This window comes from Petromyzon marinus, chromosome 23 (assembly GCF_048934315.1).
Source record: "Petromyzon marinus isolate PM22_M1 ecotype Great Lakes invasive population chromosome 23, UKy_Petmar_22M1.pri1.0, whole genome shotgun sequence".
Taxonomy (NCBI): domain Eukaryota; kingdom Metazoa; phylum Chordata; class Hyperoartia; order Petromyzontiformes; family Petromyzontidae; genus Petromyzon; species Petromyzon marinus.
This window is the reverse complement of record NC_133689.1, coordinates 27,609,701-27,617,038: the sequence shown is the minus strand read 5'-3', so window position 1 is coordinate 27,617,038 and position 7,338 is coordinate 27,609,701. Positions and strand designations below refer to the sequence as shown.

At 46.8% G+C, this 7,338-nt stretch overlaps 2 long non-coding RNA genes across 2 annotated transcripts; one reads left to right on the top strand and one right to left on the bottom strand.

Annotated features, from left to right (window-relative positions):
• The first annotated feature begins 384 nt into the window (after positions 1-384).
• Positions 385-4,736, top strand: LOC142925723 (uncharacterized). The gene is made up of 3 exons (XR_012942658.1): positions 385-635; positions 3,319-3,452; positions 4,674-4,736. It is a non-coding gene; the product is annotated as an uncharacterized LOC142925723 (long non-coding RNA).
• Positions 4,014-7,203, bottom strand: LOC142925724 (uncharacterized). The gene is made up of 2 exons (XR_012942659.1): positions 7,124-7,203; positions 4,014-4,859 (listed from the first exon to the last, which is right to left on the bottom strand). It is a non-coding gene; the product is annotated as an uncharacterized LOC142925724 (long non-coding RNA).
• Positions 7,204-7,338: the final 135 nt, after the last annotated feature.

Below are 7,338 nucleotides of genomic sequence, written 5' to 3'. Positions count from 1 at the left end.
GCAAATTAGGGTGTCAAACTGAACCCGGGGTCATCGCTCCCTTTCGATATATATAATCAGTGGTGCTACCACGCTATCTGAGACTAGTACCCCGCTCCCTAGAGGACTCAGTGCTGATGCCTCTGTAGAAGTATGTAGACAGTTGAAATATCTGCATTCAGTGTCAGATGTTTTCTTTCCTCACCACTGGAGTCTAATCTTGCCAATTTTATAATAATCATTATCGCTAGTTCGTGTGACAATTATAATACACGTTGTAAGAGTGTAGCGTATTAACGCAATCGCATCTCAAAGATAAAACTATTGGGCTGATTGTCTCAACGACTCTCAGTTGAGCTCTACAGATGAGTTATGTCCATTAATCACGCCACAGCTCATCGCAGACAGGTAGGGGTTTGATGATTATTGAAGGGAGACCCGAGAGGGAGACTCTACCACCACCGGCATTTAAGCTCCCAAACGCGTAGACGGGCGATGACGAAGCCTCAAGCATCACCGAAGTCCTTAAAGCCACCAGAGAAAGGAGAGGCGGGAGCTGTTGAATGGAAATGCGAGTGCCCGTGTGCGGACGAACGCAGGGACGTGCAGAGGAAAGCACAATCAGAAGAAGTGGAGCCCCAAACCCAATGCGAGAAGTAAGTTAACGTTTCACCACCACCACAATCACCACAACCAAAACCAGCACCATAACAACCACCACTACCAACAACACAGTACCAACAACACTACCACCATAACCACCGCAAAAGAAACAGATCCACCTCATAGCTTTAACAGACTGTTGGCCCAAGTGCTGTTATCGAGCACCTATTAAGGTTGGAATGGCACACTCGGGAGTGGGTGGCCAGCTCCACGCTCGGCCGCTTTTATCTCCTTTGTGGCGATTTTTACAAAAATGTACTCATTTGAGGTTGAGTCGACCTAGGGGAGGCCTAGGACTGATACAGATAATCGTCTGTACGAGTGGTAGTTAGCGTGCTAGCGTGCTAACTACCACACTACCACTCCCTACACCACAACCACCCCCACAACCACCACAACCACAACCGCCATCAATTATTGTGAGCATCAGCCATGATCCATCCACTGCTGGATGAACACCGCCTCAAGTCGGTGTCATCTCTCACGGTGCTTTGTGGAATGTTCTCGCCCGTCGGCGAGAACATTTCATTGCTCCGCCTCTCAGACAGATGTACTCCCGGACGCGTTCCTTCCTTTGCTTCGTCAGTCCGCGAGGATTTTTTTGACCGTCGGCCACCATCAACGATTCGCGACGATGCATTCCCAAAAAACGCGTACCACTAACGCACGCTTCGACGTGTCAGAAAGTAACGCAGGGTAACTCGCGCTGTGAAATGTGTGACTTGAACTCGTGCATGCGTTCTCTGATCCGCGTGCTCGATGTTTTTTTGTTTTGGTCTCTCGATGCAATTCCAATCGCGCATCTCTCCATTCATGCACACGTGACTCAGAACCGTATTCATATCCTGTATATGTAATTGGATTAGACATATATATACATATATGTATACATGGAAATATGTTTTCGCACCTCCAATGAGCACGGTTGGATCTGTACGGTGCGAAAGAAGGTCAACATACATATATACTTATTTATGTGTCTTAGTATTTAGCGCCTTATATATTTAAGTCCCGAAATCACGGGCTTGCAATTTTACGTTATTTTCGTCGGCGTTTTTGACAATGACGCGAGAATATTTCTACGACCGATTATTGGCCGACACGTGAACCATACCGCCAGGTACGTTAAGCGAAGAATACTAAATCAGCTGATTAAAACCAAGTAAACAAATATAAACTATTTTATTTTACCAAGTAATGCCCACTGTGCTGTAAAGCTATTTTCACATGCGACCTGGCTACAAATGATTGCTCAAACAAATGGCTCATCATGTGGGAATTTATAGCAGCCAAATACTCTAAACGCGTGATTTTTATTCCAAATGTGGAGGGAAAACTCGGAGGACCCGCAAAAAAATCCATGCGGCCATGGGGAGACAGCGAGAGAGGACATGCAAACTCCAAATATACAATAGGCGCAATAGGCGTCAGGGTCGGGATCGAATACACGACCTCCTACATACCAGGCGAGGGAGATAACATCTCGCCACCGTGGTGTTGCTGGTGGCAGCGCCTCCCTTCACCACGGGGAGTCCTATGGGCCCCCGCTAGGGTTGTATGCGGCCCACTCTTCGAGACGGGCCTAAATGACGTATTGAATGGGTGGGGGTACCCACACTTTAACCCACCACATGCGATCAGTCGATCGACTTGAACTGCTGGTTGGACAGAGGCCAGCTGCCGCAACGGGAGAATCGCAAACACTGCAGCATCCCTCGATTATGTTCATTGTCTGCGTGCGTCGATTAGCCTCGGATGAGGGGCGAGATTCAAATGAAACGGCAATGGCCAAACACGCAAATAACATTTTGGCGAATTCCGTATCACCCCCAATTGGTGGCATTGGAGACACTGGTAAGTTTTCGTCAAAACATATAATGGAGTTACTGCGTGCGTGAGACAAATCATGGTCAGCCAACTGTCCTGTGAACCTGGTTACCTCAGCAGCACCAGCAAACAGGTGGGTGATTCGATCGTAGGCGACGAACTAAAATGTATATTTAAAAACAATTACGTAATAAAACCGACCCTCTTATGTTTAGCTTTAATAGCCAACCAGTTTCTGGCAAAGCGAAGCAATGCCCCAGAATGCGTCGCTCAAGCTGCTTGAGTCATCGTCGTCTGGGATCAATGTTGCAGAGGTTGCCATCGCTCCAGCCTCGGCGACAGGAGATGTCAATTTCCTCTCAGGCATGGGTGAGCATCGGTCACAAAGTGGCATCTTCCCCAGTCCACGCTGACCAGAATGGTCACGCATGGTCTTCCTCTCCTTGCCTCTTCGTGCAATGCCCAGCGTCCACCGATCCAGTCTCCTTTGCGCAATTATAAGAGGGTTGTTTTTTGCCCTCCTCTCCATTTGCTTCGTCAACGTCTTCTTCCTATTGGCAACGAATATCGTCGATTAAAGCTCTGAAGTTATTCGACTGAATCTAGCAAAGTGTAGACTGTTGTGACCACTTATCGTGCTTCGTAATCGATTTTCGGTTCAGATCGTATGTGTAAAATGTCGTGTCGCAAAGCTTCCTCCACCTAACGCAACCAATTAAAAAAGTTGTTACGTGAACAAAAGATCTAATGCATTACTGCAGCTTCAGCAACAGCAGCAGCTGATTTCGGAGAGCAATTTCGCAACACAACATTCACTGTGACTCGACCGAACGTCTCTTTCCACCGTAGATCCTGGGACAGGTTCAACATTCGCCCAGACATCGATGAGGAGGAGTCCTCAACTCGGGGTCTTCGGGTTCTCAGGTTTATCCTCCTGACACTGCTCTTCCGTCGCCGTGTTCGGAACGGCGGTGCTCAGCAAGGTGAGGAGAAAGGAGGAACTCCCTCACCTCTCTCCCCAGCCTCACCTCATTGCTGCACGATCACGCGATTCGTTTCCCACACCTACGATTAGCACGGTTGGCTACTTACAGTGGGAAAGAAGCTCAAGATACATACACACATGCCCTCGATATGAAAAAAACTAAAACAAATTTTTATTTTACTAGGAAAAGCCCACTGAGTTGCATAGAATAAAAATGTCATGAGCGACCTGGCCACAAATGATAGCTCAACTTAGTGATGTATCATCATCACTTGGAAATGTATAGCAGTTAAATACTCTGAACGCGTGATGTTGATTCTAAATGTGGAGAGGAAAATTGGGGGATCCAGCGAAAAATCCACACGACCACGGGGAGAGAGAGACCATGCAGACTCTAAATATAAAATAGGCATCGTCAGGGACGGGATCGAACCCACGGGCTCCTGTGTACCAGACGAGCGAGATAACATCTCGTCACCTCAACCCTCACATCGTGTTCATGTAGTCGGCATCTCAGTTGCTATTATTCTTAGTCTCATCGACGACAACCTGTGGGACGTCTCGGTCTGTGGGTTTTATTGTATTCTGTAAGAATATTTATTTTTTTGTCATGCCATGAAATACTTTACACTGCCCTCACCATAACCGCTGACACAGCAATGCCTTTCAGATGTTGCGGATACACACAGGCACACCCGTGTACATATACGAGATATATCTCACTTAAGCCATACTTAATTAATGAGGTTGTCACTGAACAAATGTGCAGCCAATCAATGTGTGTTACTGCTTCAGCAGCAGCAGGAGCATTGATTTATTGATTGACGTTGAGCACCATTGGTGTGGTTGTTGTTGTTGTTGTTCGAGAGTGATCCACACACATTCACCAACTGGGTATGGACGCCTCGCTGGGAGTTACAGCCAGCATCATCAGGCAGTTGCCAGAAATCTGAGGAGGGTTAACTGCACATGTATAGTGAGCAGTGTGCCACAAGCAAGATTCACGTTATAGCTAGAAGTCTGTCACATACTAGACTCGCGTTATAGCAGGCGCAGTGTGCGTTTAATGAAAAACCTTCCATAAAATATAAATTGCGTGAAAGCAGAAGACGCGGAGAGTGAATGCCGCACGCTCAACGAGGATTCCCTATATAGATAGGATGCGCAGAGTATCGTGACGCTTTTTTCTGTCTCGCGTGCGCAATGTGGTGGAATGCAGCTGAGCCTGGTGTACTTGGCCGAGATGAAGAGGGTCGCCAGACAGGCCGGCGAGCTCGACCAGAACCAGTTCTATTCCTGGGTCCTTGCCTTCGTTCTCGTCCTCCCCAACATCTTCAGCTCCATCCGCTGCGGCCTCCGGCTCGCCTTCAAGAACTCCGATGTCTCCAATCGGAAGATGATCGCTCTGGTAAGATTCAGAGAGACAAAGACGGACAGAGGTCAAGGCAAAGGTGCAGTCTTGAAGTTGCTCTGTCAACGCGTGCTCCCTACTTGTCCACGCTGCAAGCCCATGTCTAATCTAAGCTATATTTCTATAGAGCGCCTTCTCCCAATGCACTCTATGATGTAGCTTGCATAACATTTACAGAATGGAATGATCTAGTGTACACGGGCATGTTACAAGGATTGAGGAATGAGTGAGAGTGATAGAGGCATACTTAGGGGTAACGGAAGAGCTATAAAAAGAAGAAAGAGACGGAGTTGAGGGGCGAGGGGAGGGAAGAGAAAGCGAATGGGTCACCACGATGGCGAGATGTTATATTCCTATCCTAGTATACAGGTCGTGATTTCGATCCGGACTCTGACGCCTGTTTATTTGGAGTGTGCATATTCTCCCTGGGTGGAGTATTTGGCTGCTATAAATGTCCACGTGATAAGCCACTTCGTTGAGCTATCGTTTATGGCTTCTGAAAAAGAAGCTAATAGCTCAGTGGACTTTACCTGCTAAAGTAATTTTTTTTGTAAATTCTGTTTATAAGTGATTTGCTTATCTTTCCCATACTTTACACTTCCGTGTTTTTTGTATTGTTTGTTGTTGTAACGATCTGACCCACCTCGAATGGACATCTAAGAAAAAGAGTTGTATAGCTGATCGCATTCCTCAAGTATAAATGTAAATGATTCTGCTAGACCCCCCCCCCCGCTCCCCCTTGGTTCTGGGTGGACAGAGCGAGGAGACGTCACAAACTCGCCCGTTTATTTCAGCTGCCGCACTGGGAGATAGACCCGGCGGCCTAAGGAATTGCACGTCGACTGTGCTGACCATTACCTCGCAGCAGCAACACCGCGTCTATGTCGCTAACAAAAATGAAACAATGAATATCATTCACGGAGTCATTTGACAATCCATTGCTGGACATACAAAATGTGGAAAGAGTATGTTGGGGATGCTGCAGCTGCGTTGGCAGTGGTGCCCAAGGCCAATTAACAACAATAACAGCATACTCTTTGGTTCTATTCGGTAAAGTCACGTAGGTAAAAAAATAAAACAACAAAAATCACGACGTTTTGACCACAACACAAGTGGCCTTCATCAGGTGAAGGGGACCGTACTGTCACGAGGACAGCGTTGGAGTGAAGACATTCCAGCCCAGGTCACGTCCTTTTAAGCTGTGTGGGAGGACAGAAAACGCTTTGACAAAGGAATTCGCATAAAATGACCCTAAAGTGCAATAGGACCGGCAAGGAGGGGGGAGAGGGGGAGGGGAGTGTGAAGAGGAATGACCGTAACGTAAAGGATCAGCACGGAGGGGGGAGGGGGAGGGGAGTTTACAAATGTGGTTTGAAGTGAAATAAGCTGCAATGAAAGTTCGGTATATCACTACTTGGATAAATATACTACCATTGAAATTAGTTAAATGTCTGGTATGATTTAGTACCCCGGGGTTTACAAATTGAGCTGCACTTGTGGTGATTGCTATATCGGGGAGACGAAACGACATGTCTCTGACCGAATTCGCGAGCACAAATCAGATTTCAAACACGGCAGAACGAATTCTTCTGCCGTAGCTGACCACTGTTACAACGCTGAGGGTGATCACGATATAATTTTCTCCGATACCAAGGTCCTTTGTAAAGCCACGGGTTTTCATCAGAGATTTATCCACGAGGCAATTCAGATTTACAAACACAGAAACAATTTCAGCCGAGAAGATGGTTTCAAATTAAGCAATCATTGGAAAGATGTTCTAAATCATACCAAACATTAAACTAAATTCAATGGTACAGTATATTTATCCAAGTAGTGATATACCGAACTTTAATTCCAGCTTATTTCACTTCACACCACATTTGTAAACCCCCCTCCCCCCCCCCCCCCCGTGCTGGTCCTCTACATTACGGTCATTCCCCTTCACACTCCCCTCCCCCTCTCCCCCCCTCCTTGCCGGTCATATTGCACTTTACGGTAATTTTATGCTAATTCCTTTGCCAAAGCGTTTTGTGTCCTCCCACACAGCTTAAAAGGACGCGACCTGGGCTGGACTGTCTTCACTCCAACGCTGTCCTCGTGACAGTACGGTCCCCTTCACCTGATGAAGGCCACTTGTGTTGTGGCCGAAACGTCGTGATTTTTGTTTTTATTTTTTACCTACGTGACTTTACCGAATAGAACCGAAGAGTATGGATCCTTGCAGTCACGAAAGCTTCAAATCTAGAAACAATAACAACCTTAATAACAAACTCTGCGGGGCCTTGATGTAGGCATTCCTTTTAAGGAGGTCTTGTTGTTATCGTTAATCCACGTTGGGCCATGTCCATCAGTGGGGGTTGATTTTTTCCCAAGCCTCACCAACGTTGGCCAGCGCAGTTGTCACCTGTTTTGTACAAAGACGACAATTAGGCCTTTAAAAAACAAACCACGATAGCGCCGGCGTTTGTTTGGC